Consider the following 12,487-nt stretch of genomic DNA (forward strand, 5'->3'; position numbering starts at 1 on the left):
ATATTTTAAGAAAAAATTATTAGTCCAAAATCTAATTTGCACAAAAATACTGTGAGTTTATTAGCTGGCTCTAGACAGTAGTCAGGGATGCTGATCAGAAGGACTTGGATGACAGAAAGGTAACAATAACATCAAAGGACCTATATCAAGAGTAATTTCTGAGTCATTTGAACTTATCACCCTCTCTTGTTTCAACCAGATTCGTGATATGGATATATACTAGCAAGAACTCAGGGAATAAATGTGATTAATACTACTTTTTTAACTTTTTTTTTTTTTTTTTAACACCAAAGAGATGCTTCTCAAAGAATTAAACCATCTGTACACTCTATATCTTGCTATGGCAGCCCTGCTGATTCATCAGGGGAAACAAGAAAAAATCTATTTGCCTATTTATATATATGATATGCTGCATTTAGCTATTTGGGCTGAAACTACCACCACTAACACTTCTAGAGAAATAGCAGTTAGCACCACAAAAAAAAAAAAATAAAAAAAAAGAAAACAACAACAACAACAAAAAAAAAAAAGGATGTTTCCTACAAGGTAAGACAAGTTTCAAATCAGCTGTGCTGATTTTAAAGCTGTTCCATTGATTTGTCCCAACAGATCAGCTGCAGAGACTGTGTTTTCCTTTAACACCACAGTTAATAGCTGATTTTCAGGTTGCCAGCTGAAAGGTGATCAATCAGTGAAACTGGTTAGCAGCAGCCAGAGATTTCAAGAGGGCTTTTGATCAAGCTTCATTGAGCAGCAGCCTCCGAGGGTGCTCGTTTGCTCTACAGTAGCCCAAACTGATAGAAGCTTATAATGACCTGATAGTTGGTGCTTTCCAAGTATCATTCAAGACACTGAATAAGTTTTCTATACACAATCCGAACACAGAGTAAAAAAGTAAAGTATTTTAATTACAAAGAAGAAAACACTTCTCATTACTTTCCCCTAAGAGACTTTCTCTTGCAATTCAAAATGTAGCTCTATACCCTCAGAAAAGGCAGAATACATCAAGGTACACTCCCTTTTGTCCCGGTTTCGGCTCGGGTAGAAGTAGCTTTGTTCCTAGTAGCTGGTACAGTGCTGTGGCTTGGATTTAGGAGGAGAATAATGTTGATAACACACTGATGTTTTAGTTGTTGCTAAGCAGTGTTTATACTAAAGCTTTTAGTTTCTCATACTGTCCTGCTCTGCCAGTAAGGAGACCAGGACTGCACAGGAAGCTCAGAGGGAGTATAGCCAGGATAACTGACCCAAACTGGCCAAAGGGATATTCCATACAGTATGACACCATGCTCAGTATATAAACTGTGGAAACTGCCAGGTGGCCACTGCTCAGGGACTGGCTGGACATTGGTAGATGGGTGGTAAGCAATTGCATCGTGCATCACTTGTTTCGTATATTCTTCTATCATCATTATTATCATTTTCCTTTCCTTTTCTATCCTATTAAACTGTCTCTCAGCCCACGAGTTTTATCTTCTTCCCCTATTCCTTCCCCCATCCCACTGGGCGGGAGAAGTGAGCGCCTGCATGGCGCTTAGCCACTGACTGGGGTTAAACTACAACAACTTCCATTAACTGGCATGATAAATAGACTGTCAACCCAATACGGTGGGCACCATCACCAACAACAGCTTTAAAACTCTTTATTCTCCACTCGAAGTCAAGGTTTAATTTATATACCTGTTAGATAATGAAGGTCTTAAACTCACAAGAGAAGCCCATGGGGAAAAAACACATGGACAAGCACTGACAAGCAGATAGATGATAAAAACAACAGGAGGCCTTGAGGTAGTTTGGTTATTAGAGATTACCGGGCTCTTCGATCTTCTTTGTGCTGTTCCATCTGTCTGAATCCACTACCAAGCCACAGAAGGCCATTTAATTAATGGGTCCTGCTAGGTACCAGGCCTTCTGCTTTTTTGTTTTCTGCTTTAGAAACTGGTTGGGGCATAAGAAGGCAAATCCCTTCATGTGTTTTCTAATATACTTTAAAGATGTTTGAACTATAATATTTGGTTTCTATATTTTAAAAAAAATGGCTGTTCCAAGTTTGAAACACAGGTCAGGGATGTCGGGTTTTTTACATTTCTAATACAGACCATATTTATAATTCTTATTTATACTGTTCTGTCTGTTTTAAGGCTCAACTTCAATGGTGTGGGAGGTTAATTAAAAACACAACTAAAAATAAATATTCTGACACATAAAGCATGGTACCTGGAGGGAGAATCATAGAATCACCAGGCTGGAAAGGACCCACTGGATCATCGAGCCCAACCATTCCTAACACTCCCTTAAACCATGTCCCTAAGCACTTCATCCACCCGTTCCTTAAACACCTCCAGAGAAGGCAACTCAACTACCTCCCTGGGCAGCCTGTTCCAGTGCCCGATGACTCTTTCTGTGAAAATTTTTTTCTGATATCCAGCCCGAACCTCAAGAAAAGTGTTGTCTTTGCTGTCTGGGCTTTTTTAAAGAAATTTTATGGTAGTTTTACTTTCTGCTGCCTTAATCACCAAAGATTAATGCAGAGCCTGCTGTGCCTTGGAGCATCCTTTTGGTGTCATTTATATTTGGACAAAAAAACCCAGTTGAATCTGGTTCAAGGCACAAAACAAGCAGTTACCGCCCCAAAGAGCCTGCAGCTTTACACAATCAAGATATAAAAAGGATGCACTAAGACAGATTGAGGAAGGAATACTTGAGTTTTTAACTAAGCAGCAAAACTTATATTATTGTTTTAACAATAAAAGGAGATGAAGGCATTTAAATGGAGAGAGATAAGTGGCATGAGACCTGTGAAATGAGAATAAGGATCCTTAAAGCAGCATTGGTGCACACACACACACACACAAACCAAAAAATGACAAGGAAGGAAAAAGATAGAACTATTAATTCTAGCATCATGGCCAGTGCTGCTAAAAGCCACACACAAATCAGCAAGACTCTCTTTCAATGTGAGCTTATATCCTCTGTTTCACAGTAAGCATTCATATATATTTTCAATAATCAAGGATTATGCATATAAATAATCATATTCATTACAAATAATCAAAGACTGAGGAAAAACTACACTTTGGAGCTTCAGCTTAAGTTTGTTAACAACATTTGTTATCATTTGGCACATAGTGTCACTGAATTCCTTCAGTGAGTCCAGCTGTTTAACTCACCAACCTAGAAACCTTTTCAGTGAGCAAACAGTATCGATGTTCAAACATAAACCTTGGTTGAAAGAATGTGCACTAAAATTGCTATCAAGAGAAAAGACATCTTGTGGATGAGCAAGTCTCAGCAGTTTTAGACAGGAGAGCAAAGTAGAATATCCTCATTCTAAGGACATCTGGAAACTGGTTGTTCAAGGAAAAGCCACAAAAAAAAGAGTAACATAACCGATTTTTAAATTACACTAACATTTCTCTAGTATGAAAGAGAAATATGCAATGAGTGAAGCCTAACTAGAGTATATATATTTTGGGGGGGAAAGTGAAAACCACTGTTTATTTCAGAACAGATGTTGGTTAATATTAATATAGATTTTTTTTTTCTTTCTTTCTTTTAAGAATGATTCAGGTATTACTATCAACAAATTAGGAATCTGAATAATAAGTGATAACCACTGACCACCTTTTTGTGTATAGTGAGGATTGAGACAGGTTCTTAAAACAGACAGAAGAAAAACCACTCTCCACCACGCACTGCCCTAGCACAGACACATAGAATGGTTTGCGTTGGAAGGGACCTTTATAGGTCATCTAGTCTAACATGCTTGTAATGAGCAAGGACATCTTCAAGATCAGGCTGCTCAGAGCCTCATCCAACCTGATCTTGAACGTTTCCAGTGATGGGGCATCTACCACCTCTCTGGGCAACTGACGCCAGTGTTTCACCACTCTTATTGTAAAAAATGTCTTCCTTATATCTAGCCTAAATCTACCCTCCCTTAGTGTAAAACCATTACCCTTTGACCTATCGCAACAGGCTCTGCCAAAAAGTTTGTTTCCATCTTTCTTATAGGCTTCCTTTAAGTACTGAAAGGCCATAATAAGGTCCTTCCAGAGCCTTATGCTGAAGAAACCCAACTCTCTCTGCCTGCCTTCAGAGGAGAGGTGTTCCATCCCTCTGACCATTCTTGTGGCCCTTTTCTATACCCACTCCAACAGATCCATGTCTTTCCGATGCTGAGGACTCCAGATCTGGATGCAATACTCCAGGTGGGGTGGGGTCTCACCAGAGCAGAGTAGATGGGGAGAATCACCTCCCTTGACGTGCCAGCCATGCTGATTTTGATGTAGCCCAGGATATGGTTGGCTTTCTGGTGTGCAAGAATACATTGCTGGCTCATGTCTGTCTTTTCATCCACCAGTACCCCAAAGTCCCTCTCTGCAGGGCTGCTCTCAATCCCTTCATGCCTGGGAATTACATGACAGACCTGAGGTTGCCCCAACTCAGGTACAGGACCTTGCACTTCACCTTGTTGAACCTTATGAGCTTCACATGGGTCATTTCTCAAGCTTGAACAGTTCTGCCTGGATGGCATCACATCCCTCAAATGTGTCAAACACATCACTCAGCTGAGTGTAATCTGCAAACTTGCTGAGGGTGCACTTGATCCCACTGTCTGTGTCATCAATGAAGATATTAAACAGTATTAGTCCAAATATGGACCCTGGAGAGATACGACTTTGTCACCCATCTCCATCTGGATATTGTACTACAGACCATCACTCTCTGGATACCACCATCCAACCAATTCCTCATCCACAGATGATGCTAGATTTCAGATACAAGAAACAAGGACTGCCAGTTAAATAATCCTAGCGATTACTTTCTATAATCGCACCAATGGTAAGGAAGATGACAGTCTACGTGAAGCTATCTATATGAAGGAACCACATACTACCTTTCCATTGGAACCACACATAAAAGTGAGAATCACAGAATGGTTTGCGTTGGAAGGGACCTTAAAGTTCATCTAGTTCCAATCCCCGCTGTCATGGACAGGGATACCTCCCACCAGACCCAGGCTGCTCAAGGCCCCATCGAATCCAGCCTTGAACACCTCCAGGGATGGGGCATCCACAACTTCCCTGGGCAACCCGTGCCAGTGCCTCACAACCCTCATTGTGAAGAATTTCTTCCTGGTGTCTACTCTAAATCCCCCCCTCTTGAATTTACAGCTATCCCCCCTCGCCCTTACATGCCCTTGTAAAAAGTCCCTCCCAAGCTTTCTTGTAGGCCCCCTTCAGGTACTGGAAAGTCGCTATAAGGTCTCCCCAGAGCCTTCTCTTCTCCAGGCTGAACAACCCCAATTCTCTCAGCCTGTCCTCATATGGGAGATGCTTCAGCCCTCTGATCATCCTTGTAGCCCTCCTCTGGATCTGTTCCAACAGTTCCATATTCTTCTTCTGTTGGAATTCCAGAACTGGACATGATACTCCAGGCGGGGTCTCACAAGAGCAGAGTAGAGGGGCAGAATCACCTCCCTGAACCTGACTGCTACGCTTCTTTTGAGGCAGCCCAGGGTGCGGTTGGCCGCTTGGGCTGAGAGCACTCATTGCCAGCTCATGTCAAGCTTCTCATCAATCAACACCCCCATGTCCTTCTCTGCTCTCAACCACATCATACCCCCACCTGTACTGAAACCGCAGATTGCCCCAGTCCAGGTGCAGGACCTTGCACTTGGCCTTGCTGAATCTCATGAGGTTCAACAATATACAATCCCAATAGCTGAATGAGTTAGTTTACAATGCAAAACCAAAGATAGCTCCACTAGTATCTTGGTACTAATTCTAAGGAATTCTGATAGAATTTAGATATGACAGCAATGATTTTGACTTTTAAGGTATATCATTAGCCTCCACAAAAATAATTAAATTCTTTATAGATTCTAAAAGATACCATTGTGAAGCAATAAATCATTACGAATAAAAGCCTTTCTGAAATGTTTCAAAAAAACCTTCACTCTAATTATTTCTAAAATTTACTACATACTGCGATGACAAGAAATTATTAGGAAAGAAAACTTTTTTTTTAATTTAATGTAAGCATTTCACACTCCACATAATTAACACGCGCCTACATATTTCCTGAGAAGAGATAATAAACTGGATTATAATTAGTAATTCTCCTTTCTACAATAAAGAGACAAGTCATACAAAGAGTATTTCCACACCTTCCTAGAAGATATCTGTTGCTTTGAACCAAGCAACAGGTATTTACTTCATTAATATCTCCTGTTTACCCTCCTGGAACTCTTTTTCTTTACACTGCTTTTTTACCTAGCAAAGGTAAAAGACACTTCCAATGCAAAGACTGTTTCTGGAAATAAAATCTACTTCGGAAGCAAATACTGTGCCTCATATTTTAACACTAAATAGCCAATGCCAATGAAATCTCATGTTAATCTTCTTTATATAAGCTCTATTTTATGTCTTACACATTATTAAAATGATTGTAGATTCTACACTTGAAATTTCCAGGTGCTGTTTTTCTAATCCAGCCTTAGATAATTGTTGGAAAAGCTAGTTCTTATAGCAACTTCCCAAGTAACGCTGACTTTGTAACTATACTGTGCAAAAAGGAGAACACGTGCCGATACTCCCAATAGTCTACATCTAATGTCTTGAACAACTATTAAAGCACAAGCACAGCATCCTTCCAAAAATGGTGATTTCCTCTTAAATGAAAATAATCCACAAAAGCTTTTATTCCCTTTTATAAAAATTAGATTATAGCTAATGACCACGTGGGGGTAGTAGTGTGACACTAATGCACAGGTACAGTGCCTCGTGCACAGCAATGCAAGCATATTGGCTGCGTGAAATAATTGAATTTCTGCAGTGGGTTTTGGATAGATATATCGTTACCCTTTTTTTTCTTTACAGCATACGTACTTTAACTATAGGGAAGTACATATATGTGGCCAATTGCCGTACCAAGATTTGAAACCTGGAAGACTCAGGCAAGAAGTGTTTTAAATTATCCTTTTCTTCTATAAAGGATTTGTTATTCAAAAACAGAACAGTCACAAATTAACAGTTAGCGAGAAAACATATCAAAGAGTTTTGGCAGTCATTTACTGAAAACTGACATTTTCAGTGTCTAAGTTACAGAAGAATGAATAAGGCAAGTTGGTAAGTTATGAGTAGTTAGTCACTTCTGATCTTAAATACAAATTTGAATTTTTTACACATAAAAGAGAATGCTTGGGCTTTACTCTTACCAAAAGAAAGGTTATTCCTATTCTCTTTTTTAGTGTAGAATAGGGCAAATCTCTTTTCTGATAGTTACATCAGCCAGTATCATAAATAACTCACAAGTCAGTCTTGTGAAAGTCACTTGCCTTTTTTAAGATAAGTAGATAAACATTAATTAGATTCGTACTGCAAGCAAACATAATAGAGGAGAAATAAGGCAAAATTTGTTACTTGCTATATAAACAGCTATAAGTACCTAAAGATCAAACATTACAGCTAAGCCTTATAACAAACTGGTTGTGCCATATGCTTTGTTCTTATCCAGCTATGCTGATTGACAGATGTTTTAGTATTTTACTCAAATATAGTCTATTTTGTATATATAATAATTTATATTACAAGTATATATTATTTTTACACACATACAGGACTCTTAAATGCCTTTATTGACGTTGTTATACATGGTCAGCGATTGCCAAGAGGAAAAGAAAGAAGCCTTGAAGTTGGCAAGCCAAGTTGAGTTCCCCTTTACCCATCTTTTCCCCTGTGCTTTTGTAAAGTCAACATACTCCAGTCTTCCTACAATCTGTGCACAGGCAGCATTCGTACTAAAACTGAAAGAAGTATTGTTACAGGCTTGCCCAGACTTGAAAGTTGATGCAGATTATGGGAGTGTTTGACACTAAAGTGCAATAGCCGGCCCATAACGCAATGCACAGTCACTTTTGCCCTCAAGCAAAAGCATCACACTCTGTTTTGCTTAATCCCCGCTAAAGAACTTCTTTGCTGTCAGGATGATTCATTAAATAAATAGCTATGTCTGAAATGATTTTTCAACAGAGCAAATTCAGCTCTGACAACCCAAGAAAAACACAAGACGAAAAAAATGATCAGAATAGGCAAGACATCTCATGGTAAAAACAGATCAAGTCAGGGTGGACAAGGGAGAGCAGCAGCATCTTCAGTGGTTACCACTAAATGACAAAATGAAGAGCACAAAACTTATTCACAACACAAACTCTCTCTGATGAAGAGGAGTTTGCTTTCAAACAGCATTTTCAACTGCCTGGTTAAATACAATGTTATCTCCCTTTATCTGAATAATTGCATTATTTTATAATAATATAATATTAATTAATTAATATTAAACAATATAATCTTACCATTGGAATACCTAAGGGTTTAACTGTTAGTTAATACCCTTTTTCCTAAGCCAGACAAGGCTGAGTAGTTCGCGCTGGCACAACCGTGTTGGTAACTAAAATGCCTATGTTAAACAGGCTTAAAACAACCATAATCAAAGTGGATTAGAAAACCTATCCTTGTTTTCACCTTGTGCTTTAACTAAACCTTTTACAGAACAGTTGCTTTAATTATAAAATATGGTAAAGAGTCAATTCTTCCCCTTTATAAAGCTCTCCACGGTGCCTCAGAGAAAGACATTGCAAAACAGTAATAAAACAGGAAAACGCAACTTAAAAAAACCACAGAGAGTGTTTTAAGAACATGACAAGTATTGAAAATTTCTTGGAATTATTTAAAGTATTTCTGCCCTTTCATTTGCAGCAGTCAAAGAAGGTAAGAGGAATAGTGTATTTTTAGGCCGAGTTGCTGATATGTAGAAAACTTAACTGAGTTGTGTAAGGTCATGGTGAGTCAGCACCAACAGAACAGTGAATTGAAATCCTAATCCCATTCTCAAACTACTGGATTGACTCACTTCCCAGTTACTCTGCTTGCATTTTATGCAATACCTCACACAAACCAGTAAATGGCTTTTATAAGTGGAATTTTTCATGTTACAGCCCATTCTTGTTAACCACTCAAGGAAACATTCCATTACTTTTCAATGAATTTCTGTGATCTCACTTCCCGCGTCATATTGTATATCCTTGCTCAATGCTCAATAAATGAGTCAAGTTGGGCATTCCCCATGACAGATATAAAATAGTTATAATGCATCTTCTTAGCAATACATACAGAAATATGTCTCTACAAAAGCCCTTAATCACAAAATAAATTAAAACATAGATATCATCCTATCTGTAAATTGACAGACAATATTCTTCAGGAATCTGCTGCTCTGGCTTACAGAAATAATAAGATAGCAGAATTTTTGTTCATAGAAAACTACCTGACCATTTCAAGATGCCAAAAGGTACTATTAATGATGCTGTAGATTATAAGAAAATTCATACTCTCTTTTGTCATGAAAGGTCCCCTACAGAAAAAAAAAGCACTTAAGAAGAAATCTGAAAGAACACCAGCTTAGCATGGATCTGATCACTGAAAGCTCCAGCATTATCTGCCTTAAAAAGGCCAGTGTCTTACTCTGCCTTCAACTGTTACAGACAACATGGATCAAGAGTCTACACACCCACCAAGGACTTCTCTTCTCCACTTAATCAAAATCTGCAAGCCTGCATGTTTTGTACTTAACAAGCAAGAGCTGTTTTCCTTTTCAGAGTTAAAGGCTTTGAAAGACTGAAGAAGAGTGTCATAAATGCAGCCAGTCCATTCCCGTACAGCAGAAGCCATGTAGGTCTCGGGGCTGGATGAAGGCAATTCCAAAATTCCCACAGAATGTGCTCAGCCAGGTTAAGGAAGAACCCCAAACTTCACACTGAAGGGCAGCCAAGGAGTCAGATAGCCTTTCTGGCATAACCTCAAATGCTGGCATAACCTCAAATGCTGGCATCTGCCAACCATGCTCCAATTTCAAAATTCTCCTTCATCTCTGAATGCACGAATGAACCAAAAGGAAGGGACAAAAAACTTAGTTGTTAATATATTAAATGCTGCATATAGGAAATAGCTGAATTTCTCATGATTCTGTTGCAACTTCCTCATACCTCCCAAGGCTGTGGAAGCATAGATTATCAGTCACATTATGGCATGTAGGAAAGATGTTAAATTTTGCTTGGAGATAGTCATTACGTGAAGATTTAAGCCATACAATATTTTTCTAGAGCAAAAACGAGATGCATGACACACCTGGTTGTGCTAAGCAGCCTGGAGACTATGAAATGCTTAGTTCACTGTCTAAAGAACATCCCCAAGAATGCAAGGCCCTCTAAAGTACCTGAAGGACTACAATAACACAATTAATATATTGTGTTTATTTATGTTTATATTTATAATATATGTTCATAGAATCTTAGAATAGTTCGGGTTGGAAGGGACCTCAAGGATCATTCAGTTCCAACCCGCCTGCCATAGGCAGGGACAACTCCCACTAGATCAGATGTTAAAACACTTACAGCAAACCTAGTATGTGAAAAAATTCAAACATAAACCAATAAAAGGTAAAGAACGCAAAACCCGGGACAGAGAAGAGCAGATAGTTGTTATGGGGTCACTGGATGCCCTTCCTACACATAACCTCTTCACTCCTCTAAAGCTACTGATACGAAACTTCCTGTTACCAGTTACTCAAGAGATGGGAAATCAGCTTCTACCCAGCAGAACATGAGGTGTTACAGGTTACTCCTTGAAAAAGGCTGTGAACTCATTAGTACTATATTAGAAAGCATTCAAAGCCCAGAAGAAAAAAGGACAGAAGAAAAATCTACTGACAGCTTCCACCAAAGTTTTTAAGACAGCCAGCTCAAAACCAGTCCATTTTTGTTGCATTAGAAAGCAGTAGAGCTGTCATGACATGGGTCTGTATGACGACAGATTTTCACAGATGCTGTGAAAGTTAGATAGACAGTACCAAACTGAATGTTTGCCAGCATAATATCAGTTGTCTGAAGAATTATAAGTTGTACTAGGAAAGAATTTTAACAAACTGTACTAGAAAGCTTTTGGTGTGTTTTCACACAGTTTGTTTAGATTCCTGATGAACAAAAATAAGAGTACTCACACTCTGACCCCACACTCACAATAATACAAGTTTAAGTTTCTTCTGGGTTCCACAGATCCCAAACCTCTGTGCAGATGCACAAACACTGGCTGAACAAATTCCACAAAAGCATTTGTGTAATCCTAACTCTGAAGGAATTCAGTCCAAGAAGGTTTTCTGAACTGTCAAATTCAACAAATTAATGTCAAATCTATATTGAAGAGACTACTGGACTGCATACTCCACTCACTTCATAATTACAAAGCTTTCATAATGGGAAAGAATTAAGGGTTTCCATTAGTTTCAGCTGGTATCCAAATTCAAGACCTAGACCTCTATATTCCATTTCCACAAGAACAACTCCAATATCAAGTGTTCACAATTTTTTAAGAAATGCTATGTATTTAACATGAGAACACGGAAATAAGCTCCAGAAAATACTAGCCCAGGCTTCGGTCTTCCATGTTGCCTTCTGACACACAAACAGAAAATACTTCTGTATTTAAAACTACATTATGTAATACAGTGGTAAAAGTACTCTTTTTGCTTAGAAAATATATAGCTGCTTTAAAAAATAAAGTGGCTCAGAGCACAAAATACCCTACGCCAGTAAACTGAGTATTGATGTGATTATGTTATACATTCCTTGGGCAGGTGTGATTTTGAAACAAGTTTTTTTTAAAAAATAAAAATTCAAATTCTTTATCTTGGAGTAAAGAAATGTTGGTTTTTTTTAGAAAACCAAGACTGGGATCAAGTTTTCCAGATTCAAAACCCCTCCCACCTGATCCACTAAGTAACTTTTGAAAACCTTTTAACATCTTCCAACAGCCGAGTTTCCCATGAAGCACAGATGATGTCTCAGCCATCAGAAAAGGCGAGGAAGCAGTTACTTAGCCTTTGTACACAGTTTGATCGCCATGCATTTTACAGTGTGCCAGGTTATTTTCAATGCATCCTGCAATGGATATAAATCAAATGATCATAACTCATAGAGAAAGCACTACTTTTTGCTCATTAAGAGACCCAGCTTTCCTGTCGTGACCTCCAGAAGTGGAAGTATCCTCCTAATACCTTCTCCTCCTTTGGTTTTCTAACACAGAACACTACCATATATTTAAAAAGGAATGTTAAGATCCACAGTTTGCCAGAATACGTGCATTATCCATTGCTGGTTCAAAACATTTATGATCAAAAAATATGATCAATGGGACTATTCATACCACAAGACTGTCCTGTTTCACAAATTCTAACAGAAGATCAGTTTTGTAAATAGAAAAAAAAACTGAAAACTTGCGGTGGGAGAAGGTTTAACTGAAATGCAATAATTTCAGGAGGATGCAGAGATGCAATACAGTCATCACTGGGTAGTTTTACAACTCACTTGTGCAAAATTTCTATATCGTGGAGCATATGAGGAAACCTTCTTTTGCACAATAAAGTAGAT

At 38.5% G+C, this 12,487-nt stretch overlaps 1 protein-coding gene across 3 annotated transcripts in view; it reads right to left on the reverse strand.

The window, feature by feature from the left end:
* Window positions 1–12,487, reverse strand: part of DGKH (diacylglycerol kinase eta) — a 158,523-nt gene that overhangs the window by 83,748 nt on the left and 62,288 nt on the right. The window lies entirely within an intron of this gene.

This window comes from Cuculus canorus, chromosome 1 (genome assembly GCF_017976375.1).
Source record: "Cuculus canorus isolate bCucCan1 chromosome 1, bCucCan1.pri, whole genome shotgun sequence".
Taxonomy (NCBI): Eukaryota; Metazoa; Chordata; class Aves; order Cuculiformes; family Cuculidae; genus Cuculus; species Cuculus canorus.